The 10109-nt window shown below is 38.6% G+C and overlaps 1 long non-coding RNA gene across 1 annotated transcript; it reads right to left on the bottom strand.

Annotated features, from left to right (window-relative positions):
- Positions 1-6: 6 nt before the first annotated feature.
- On the bottom strand, positions 7-7492 carry LOC108446560. Its single transcript, XR_001861770.1, has 3 exons — positions 6461-7492; positions 4912-5002; positions 7-3447 (listed from the first exon to the last, which is right to left on the bottom strand). It is a non-coding gene; the product is annotated as an uncharacterized LOC108446560 (long non-coding RNA).
- Positions 7493-10109: the final 2617 nt, after the last annotated feature.

The following is a 10109-nucleotide window of genomic DNA, read 5'->3' as shown; positions in this document are numbered from 1 at the left end:
ACTGCGGAACCTGCACTCTGCCATCCTTGGGAAGAAACACAGAGCAGGTCGGTTGCACCAATAACTCAGCACTGCTCTCCCTCTGACAGCTTCTCCAAATTATCATGTCAAACAGACCACTAAGCCTCACTTCACACCCAGACAGTCCTTTTTCAGCTCATTCCCCAAGACTCTAAAAAGCTGCACAGTGAACTCATAAAGAAATCATATCTTTTATGTTGATAGGACTAAAAGACAATTAGGACAGTACTGAGAATGTTGTATATGGAAACTCCTGTATTTGTTTTTCTGCAGAGACTAGAATGTCAGAAGCTATCAGCTATATAGGTAGCAGGACGGGAGTGAATATTGAGCTCAAAATAATTTTTGATACGCAAATACAATGCTTGATAATACTACTGATATTTAGAAATTCTGTGAGAATTCATGTGAATATGGGGATTTAGTAATTGCAGATGCACCTTAATAAAGCAGACATTTGTAAAATAACAATTCAGTATGTATATTACTTGTTTCATACACTGTGTCTGCCTTTAGAAAATATAATAAAAGTAATTTTAACATTTTTTCATTTCTGACCCAGCTGTGACTCTGAGTTGTCACTTTGACTGCACAGATTCTGGACACAGTCTTTTGTTTTGCATCATTACCACTTCCAAAGCTTGTGAAGTAGAAGACTGAAGTTCCGTTCTTGTCTTTTTTTCTCACTTGTATAAAGAAGAGTGGACATAAATATTTAATAATTCTTATAGATCACTGAGACTTTATTAAAAACTTGCAAATCCTATTTTTTTTTCTTTCTATGTATTTATCTTCCTATGTATTTATCATTTCCTGTTCACCCCAGCAAAGTTAGAAAGTGTTTGCTTAGGTCCTAGTAGCGTCCAACTAACTAAAATTCCTGGTTTCGTCAGCCTCAATTTTATTATTATGTCTGCCTTGCCAAAAAAACCACAGCTAACCTAGAGAAGTTTTACTTCCCATCTTCTATTTTAAGTCAGTCAAAAAAGGAACAATTTTCAATGCTCTTTTCTGCTTCCCAATTTATCATACAGATACACAAAATGTTATGATTCATATGGTGAAATGCAGTGCATTTAAGTTTAAATGAAAACTACAGCAGTGACTACCAGCAGAACAGACAGAAGAGAGAATTTGAGTTTCTTTTTCTGTAGTTCTTTCCTTGATCAAGTCTAACCACATTTTTCTTGCACCTACAAGTCTCTCAGATAGATAGATGATACTTAATGGCCTGCCTTGAGACATGATTTTTAATCCTCTGAGGGAGAGACCAGAAAACCCTCAAATAAAAAAAACCCCAAAATTGATTTATAGATTATACCTCTCTTCATAACCTGATAGAGGAGGAAATACATTTCTTGGATTTTAAAGAATTTAAATGAGCATAGCTTTATGATGGATTCTAAACTACACATGAATGAGTGAGATGAAAACACATTTAGGAAACCAGTGCATTCTTATTCTCACCTGGACTGGCAGATCAAAGGAGGCACCTTTAGTTATTCTAATTCAAGGCTATAACATCTGCAAAAAGCTGCAGTGTAACCACAGAAAATAAATTTTAAAAATTGAAAGAATAATTAAGTTGTGATTCCTGCCTAGAAGGTCAGGTGAGTAGCTTCAGTTTTAAGTCAAACATGTTAAAAGTCAGTCATCTAACTTGAGTTATTAAAAAATAACTTAAGCAAATAAGGAAGTGAAACCTTATTTACCTTGTAAATAGTTTAAAAGATAATTCAAACCCAATGGTAACACACTTTCTCTTTTTTTCAAATTAAGAAGAATATTTAAGGTCTTCAAAAAATTATATGCTCATTGAAACAGTTCAGTGATCTATAAACTAAAGGAAATAATTTTGGGGGCATTTTATAACATTGTGGTTAACTATTAAAAGGTAAACAGGATATGTTAAAATATGTTTTTACAAAAGGCTGAAATAAAGCATTTTAGCATTTCTAAAATGAGCCATTAGATTGATGTTCACCTTTGAACAACCCAGCCAACAATCCTACCAACAGCTTCTCCTCCTCATTACCCACATGACTCTTCTTGGGTTTCGATATCATACGAAAAAAAGAAAGAGAAAACAATATGGAAGAGAGTAAAAATGAGCTAGAAAAGGTTGAAATGCACCTCTACACAGCCATGGCATGGTCTGTACCAAACAGCAGACACACACCTACCCAGAGCCACTCATAAATAGTTCATCTGCCCTCCTGGAGATAAGGTACCAAAGCCTTCTGCCCATTTCAAAAGGAAAAGACTAAATCACACACCCCTCTCTTCTGGACTGGCAAAGAGACCCATGAGCACTGCAAATTCACAGAGAGAAAGTTGCACCCACAGTTCCTCAGCTGTGGAGCAATACTCACTCTACTAACCCGAGTTCTGCCAGTTCTAGCCAACAACTACATCCGGCTACCATTTTTAGGTAAAATAGCACCGATGAACACATTCATAAAGCCAATTAAAGCTCATCTGATTCTTCTAGGTTGAGAATAATTTGCATTCAGTCTTAGCTTTGGAAAGTAAAAATAATGATGTAGATAATTTCTTCCTATTCATTAAGGACAGTGGATATTTTTATCCTGTTGGACATTTCTGTAGCATTTAGAAACACAATTTCAAGATGACCTAGTGTTATCTGACATGGAGGAAAAAAGCCATGCATAATGTATCAGAATGCTTTTTCAGGAACATACAAAAGAAGCAGTGACAGCCAGCTGTACCTCCAGTGCTATAGCCTTACTGCACGGGGTATAAAACGAGATCCTGTGGAGAGGGGAAGAGCTGGTGACATTGTGTGAGCTTAGTCAGATAAAAAGCATTAAAGTAAACATCTGCTGGGTATTATATAGCTCTGCCAATGCACCTCTGTGTAAAATCATCCCATTGCTACCAGGACCTGTTTCTTTATATGATGAGTTCGTAAATGAAGACCACGTTGCTGAGGTTGGATACAAGGATAAAGGCTACAGCTCAAGGGAAACTTTAAAGAAGCCATAGTCTTTCTTGTTTGAAAATACGTGCCACTTGTAGTCAGGGTGTTTTTCAGTTCTGAAAACTGTAATGTTCACATTAATACCAAATGCTGGTATGGTTATAAAGCACCATGCTATCCTAACAAACATATCTGGCTTTATTCATCATTTCAATATCACTTTTCAGTGATAAACTTGCCCATAAATTCATTAGGAAATTGCATGAACAGGAATATACAAAACCCGACCTAATTATCTTCTCATTAACTAACGCTTGCCAGTCTAAATATATGGGAGTCTAGGACATACCTGAAGGTCCAAGTTGAATAATGCCTTTAATAACCTTATACAGGCACAGCTGAACTTTTTATTACTAAATAATATGCCAGAGTTTATCTTAAGGTAGAGAACAGAGTCTGAGACTGTCCATCAATTCCTGCAGGAGCTGTAAAATAAAAGAAGCGGTGAGTAAAGATTTGTGCTATTGCTCAACATATATAGTGAGAGCAACCAGTACACTGAAAAGTACCTGCTTACCAAAACCACACATTCTTTGCATGCTCGGAGGGGACAAAAGAAATAGAATGATGAAAAGAGAAGCAGTGTGTGGCAAACCTGTAAACACATTACTTAATGCACCACTGGCAGACACAGTGTAAGAGAGACCATCATATAGATGACCAGAATAACAATTTAGGTACAGTATTTGCAGCAGGAAAGTAAAAAGTTTTGGTTTAACACAGATTTGTTGCTAATACAACCAGGATTGTCATGCAGAGTTATTGGCAATAGAATCAGAGAACCACAGGATCAATTAGGTTGGAAAAAACCTCTGGGATCCTTGAGTCCAACCTTTGAGCACAACATTTTCAACCAGACTATGGAGTGCCATGTCCAGGCTTTCCTTAAACACCTCCAGGGACGGTGACTGCACCACCCCCCTGGGCAGCCCATTTCAATATCTAATCACTCTTTCTGTGAAGAAATTCTTCCTGATATAACGTTATGAACCATAAAAGGAAGGTAATTATTCAACATTCCTCCAATATAACCCATAAAATTATGCTGATTATATATACATATATACGTGTAATTTTTAGCAATTAGACACACACACATATATATACACACACATATTGATAACATCAAATTCCCTAATAAATTGGCAGTTAAATAAATTGATTTCTGATATATATGCAGGTATAAATGCTGGTATGTTAGGTATTAAATTCTTTAGTGTGCTACCTTAAAAACATTTTAAAATTAAGTCTGATTAAAATTCTAAATGAAAATTATAAGACAGCTTCTCCTTAGCCAAAATAAAAAAAATATTCTTGTTTATATCATAGGGATTTTACATCAAATGGTATGGGTTACAATTTCATCCACAAGATTCTGGGCGTGAAAATTGGAAAGATATTTGGTTTTTTCCACAAACTGCCATTCAACAAAATGGTTTTTTATCTGTAGTAGGAAGCAAGGCAATATATAATACGAAAAGTATCATGCCTAGATTAAAGCACGATGACTGTAATGAGTTAGGGGAATTTTGTAATTCTGACAGCTAACTGATAATATTGACTCAGATTACAGCTTGTCATTATAGCAACAGTAGATTGGCCTTTTCAAACTAAGTAGATTGGTCCCTCCAAATAAGCACCTTGTGACAGTTTAGGTGATTTTTCCAACACTGTCCCCTAGTCCACACTGCGTCCTCAAAGACCCTTCTTTAGACTTGCTTCAGGGCCACACATCAGTTTTCTTCAAGTTTCTCTCATTCTCAGGCATCTCATACTTCTTAGCCACAGCAATATTATATAAAGACCCTCTGCCAAGACCATCCAATTTCCTGAGAAATCTTGCATTAGCATATGTTTCAAAAGAAAACATTTGCTTTAATTGCTCTTACTTTGCTCCCCGGCTTCAGATACATCTGGAGATGGGAAGTAGAAGCAGCTTTTAGTGTTCCTCTCTAGGCGGGTCTAGGATAGGCTTGCAATCTGGAAAGATATATGGTCTCAGAGGTAATCTTTGGGTTTCCCCAGAAGCTCCTGCATGAAGATTTACAGTGTTTAATCCTACTTATATCATTACACTCTGCAGGTGTATTTTTAACTTTTTGCTAAACAATTATTTCAGCATGCAACAGCACGGCATGGAACACAAATGCAGCAAAAAATAATCTCCACAGAAAACATAAGAGATCTGGATTCATCGGTGAAGTCATGCTATGCTTGCTCAGCAAAGGCATCGTGGCTTGGCCTAACTGCTTTTTCCCTGAAAGCCCCTAAAGTACTCATTAAAAAATGGCATTAGTAAAATTTATTTGCACACACTAGAAGAAATATAGCAAGTGTTTGTGTTTCACTGTGTTTCTGTACATCACCGTCCTGTGCTCCTCAGGGGCAGCAAGGAGCAACCAGCATCACCACCCACCCCGTATAACCCAGCCTCTGCACCACCACAAAGGCAGCTTTGCTGTGGTCCTGCTCACTGCTGGCATCTGCAGGGCCTCTTTTGGATCAGGAGAGGGTTGTTAAAGTGGTTTATCCCCAACTGCTTCAGGGGGGTTTTCACTGGGGAGGTGTATCTCCTCTTTTGGATGAGCCTAAACCAGAAACTGTGTCCTGAAAATGTACCTAATCTGGTCCAACTGATAATAGGGTTTCAGTCCTCAGGAGGTTACCAGAATGACTCTGAAGCAAACCTCTCCATTTGGGGGTAAATCCACCAGGGCCTCAGTGCTGTTTGTATAAATCCGGTCTTACTGGGTTGCACAGTTTGGTGACACAGTAAAAGAAGTATGGAAATACCATGGCAAGATGGACCCTGGTCTCCCAAGAAGGGACTGAAAATTAAGTGTTAGTTTCTTTAAAAAAAAAAAATCAAAACGACCAACCAACCAAAAAACCCCCAAACAAACAAACAAAAAAATCCCAACAGGAAAGGTAGTGGTACATTCCCTGGAAGTGTTCAGTGCCAGGCTGAGTGGGGTCCTGGGCAACCTAATCTAGTGGGTGCTATCCCTGCCTTTAGCAGGGGGGTTGGACTACATGAGCTTTAAGGCCCTTTCAACCCAAGCAATTCTATGATTCAGTGAAACAGGACATGTGTTTTTATTTTACTGCAGGTGGCAGTAGATGAGACCCTTCAAAGATCTATAAAATACCAGACTCTTACATTCTCTTGGGATCCTGGATGTGTTTAAACCTCTACAACCTCTAAAAAATTTGACCTACAACGAACAATATTATTTCTTACTTGTGTCTATCTGCAGACAAGCTTCATATAAACCTCATTTTATATGTCCTGGGTAGCTCAGGAACACTGATCTTCAAAGCACAGTTATGGAGTGTTCTGGTAACAAGAAGAATGTACTAAATTGTGCCACTCTGGGAGTGTTCAAGGTGTTTGCTAGAAGTTTCTCTTCAAGTAATACAAATATCAGCCTCACTCACCTTATGAGGCCAGTAGGAGTCACAACACAAAATGACTCAGCTGATGATGTGGTGAATATCTGTCAGGTATTTGTCTGGCACCATTATGCAGGCTCTCCAAGCTCCTGGGGAAAGTAAATGTCAAAGTCCCCTTTAACCCAGGAGCTGAGCTTTTTCAAGAGCTGGTGTTTAATATATTCATGCCAGACTAAATAGGAAGGGTGACACAGGTAATCTGACTTCATCTGCTATGCCGAAGCACCATCTGTCAGTGTAATGAAGAAGGGCACGTTGAAACCAGATTACATTCACCAGAAAAAAGAAAAAAAAAAATCACTGAAGTTTAGACCAGGCATTCAAAGGCCAATCCTGTCCCTGTTGACTTCAGGCCAGAATGCAATTATGAGCTGTCTTAATTTATCTCACTTCCAATTCTTTTAAGCAGGGAAATAGAAACCTAAATAAAGTGAGCAGTAAATACTTTCTGTGGTGTGCAGAGAAACAGAACTCCTCTCTGCCCTCTCAAATATCTTTTGAAACAGAATTAACTTGGCTGTTATGTTCCTGTGCATCCCCATAATAAGATACTACACACAGGGTCATCCTGCTGAAGAGAGAAGGGACTGCCAGGGAGCTTCAGGTTAGGGAGACAAAGTGGAGAGGCTCTATTGAAGCGAGGACTGGTAACCCCTGGGGACCTGCAACCTGCGCACCACTGCAGTGCCCCTCACTACAGGAGTCATCCTCCTGAGAGGCAAGAAGAGCAGGAGGAAATGCCCTGTTTCCCTGGAAGGTAGGTCCCCAGTGATCTCCTTGGTTTAACCACCTGCAGGGGAAAGAGGAAAGGTTTAGCTCCTTTCTGCTGTGTCCCCTGCAATCTATTGTATTTGGTTGAAGGTTGGACTTGATGATCGTGGAGGTCTTATTCAATCTTTGTGATACTATGATTCTGTGATCTGTTAAGTCTTGCCGAACTTGTAGGGGTTTTCCATGTAGGAAATTAGCTGTGAGCTGTTCAAGCTGCTGTGAGCCTGAGTAAAATTGTCAGGGTCAAGTAGCACTGGTAAGAGAATCACCATTTGGAAAGTCCACAACGCTGAGATATTTTTTCTTATTTTTGAGAGCTGTACTTTACATGTATCATATCTAAAACATATAACCTGATCTATGATGTTTGAAACATATTTTGTACAATACATTCCCAGAGGCTCTTTGAGAGGTGTAGGGAGGCAACAATGGACAGCAGAAGGTGAAAATAATGAAGAAGGTTTAGAAGACACCTTTTCTCCTCACAGAGTCCATAGATAGTTGTGCACTAATTTTCTTTTGTCATAGACGCTTGGGAGGAGAGATTTTTGCCCCCTAATTTTTAGGATTTTCACAAGATTTGATGTCCCACAAAAGGGAAATATTCATTCTCAAGATGAAGGAAAGCTGACAAAAACTCTACTTCCCAACATGTTTCAGGATTAAAAAACCATGTCTAAGTGTGGAGACTGACTGGGATAAAACTTTCAGAAACCAAAAATAGAACTGATTCAGCACCATTACTTCTTCCATACTTCTTTGCCTGAAGAGATTTCTAAAAGCTGAACTCTTCTCCAGCTGATTTTGGGGCAATCCAAATATACAAAAAAGGACTGTTTTTGCTTTGGCTTTTTTTTCCCCTTCATGTATGTATAATAATATATAATTATATAATAATAAAATATTATATGAAATATATAAAAATGTTATTATATTATTATAATATGTAGCAAATATTAGAAAATAAATCACTATTAAACTATATAATTTATATTCTATACCTGCTACAGAATGATGCAATAATACTCTTTCTCACATATGGAAACCAACTTGCTATAACTATTGCTTTAGTCATGTCTACACTGGATTTTATTTTAAATCAAGAACGTATGGATTTTCAGTTCTCTCCCATCCACAGAGTATGATGACTTCTGTCCTGAGTATCTCTTGGTTCTCAACTCTCACGTTGAAGAGTCAGGTCTTATATTCCCCTCTTAAATGTTTTTGTGCTCACCTTTCTTTCAAACCCCTTCAAGAGGTTGGCAAATGACCAGAGTCACAAATGAGCACAACGCCCAGCTTCAGGACAATGGACAGCAGTCGGAGCAGCATCTAGCCCCGTGTTCGGCGCCGTAATCACTGTCTCCTCAGTCTTGAACCACTCGATTTGGGAACATGGGACAGCTCTACCACCGACAGGGCTTGACTATTCAGCTCTCAACTCCTACTGCTTTTCAAGCATGCCTGAAAATAATATGTTTCATTTTACAATGAAAGTTTCATCATGAAAATAAGGGAATAAGAAACTCTGAAGTTTACTCTGAAGACAGACTATCTGCAGCCTTAGTTAGGTGTATACTGAGTACAGCTGAGACTGCAGCACTCCTGAAGAAGTCTGGATGTAAAATTAAACTTTACAGAGCAAAGAAATTCAGTGTTCAAGGATGCATTTCACAAATAAGATATTAACTTCTAATCAAAAAGAGAGACACCACAATCTTAAACCTATCCAAGTATAGAAAACACCCTGTTTGGGGAAAGGAATGTCAGAATTTCATTACATAAATAGTCACTAAACTAAAACAGAGAGCTGGTAGTGCAACATAAAATACAGGTTGTAAACACATACTCCACAATGCATTTAATTTCTATTTCATTTTCCAGATTCACATCCAAAACCTAAATGTAGTTACTGTTCTGTGAACTTAGCAAAGAGAACCATTAAAATCTTTTGTTGTTCTTTCGAAAGACAAATTAAAAGACTAAGTAGATGAGTTAAAATCTAGAAAGATCTTGTAGATTTGGGTACGCTGTCACTTGTGGATGCACACATAAATGCTTTCTTTCAAAATATAAATTACAGCCTCTGCATATGTATGAAGAAAGTAATATATACTTACACAGAAATATATTTTCCTAATAAATAATTTTCTAAATTAATAATGATTTACTTTCTCTTAATTACCTTTTGAAACACATAAAAGTAAAATTGCAGAAAAGTGTATTTATAAATTATTTTAAAATTACAAAACATTTCACCTACCAGTATGTGGCTATGGCACAGGACAAATAAGAAATGCATCTTAGTGAAATCATCTAGCTGTTCTACATTGAAAAAGAAAATGGATAAAAATGCATGATGAAACGCTGCATAACAAATTTTATAGTTGTATTGGTTTTGCAAAGCCTGGTTTTTGGTAGCAGGGGGGCCCCAGAGGGGGCTCCTGTGAGAAGCTCCTGGAAACCACCACCATGTCCAGCAGAGCCAATCTCTGATGGCTCTGAAAGATGGACATGCTGCTGGCCAAAACTGGGCCAATGAGAGGGGTTGGTAATGCCTCTGTGATGACACATTTAAGAAGAAAATAAAAACAAAGTTGCTCAGTTTTTACTTCTAGTCAGAGAAGAGGAGGGGTGAGAACACGTGAGGAAAACAACCTGGCGACACCAAGGTCAGTGCAGAAGGAGGGGCAGGAGGGGCTCCAGGCACTGGAGCTGAGGTTCCTCTGCAGGCTGAGGTGCAGCCCATGGTGCAGCAGCTGTGCCCCTGCAGCCCCTGGGTCCATGGGGGATGCAGAGATCCACCCACAGCCCCTGGGGATCCACGGGGGATGCAGAGAGCCACCCACAGCCCGTGGGGGGG

The sequence above is a fragment of the Corvus brachyrhynchos genome, unplaced genomic scaffold (assembly GCF_000691975.1).
Source record: "Corvus brachyrhynchos isolate BGI_N302 unplaced genomic scaffold, ASM69197v1 scaffold34, whole genome shotgun sequence".
Taxonomy (NCBI): Eukaryota; Metazoa; Chordata; class Aves; order Passeriformes; family Corvidae; genus Corvus; species Corvus brachyrhynchos.
The sequence above is the reverse complement of the archived record's forward strand: the minus strand, read 5'-3'. Positions and strand labels throughout refer to the sequence as shown.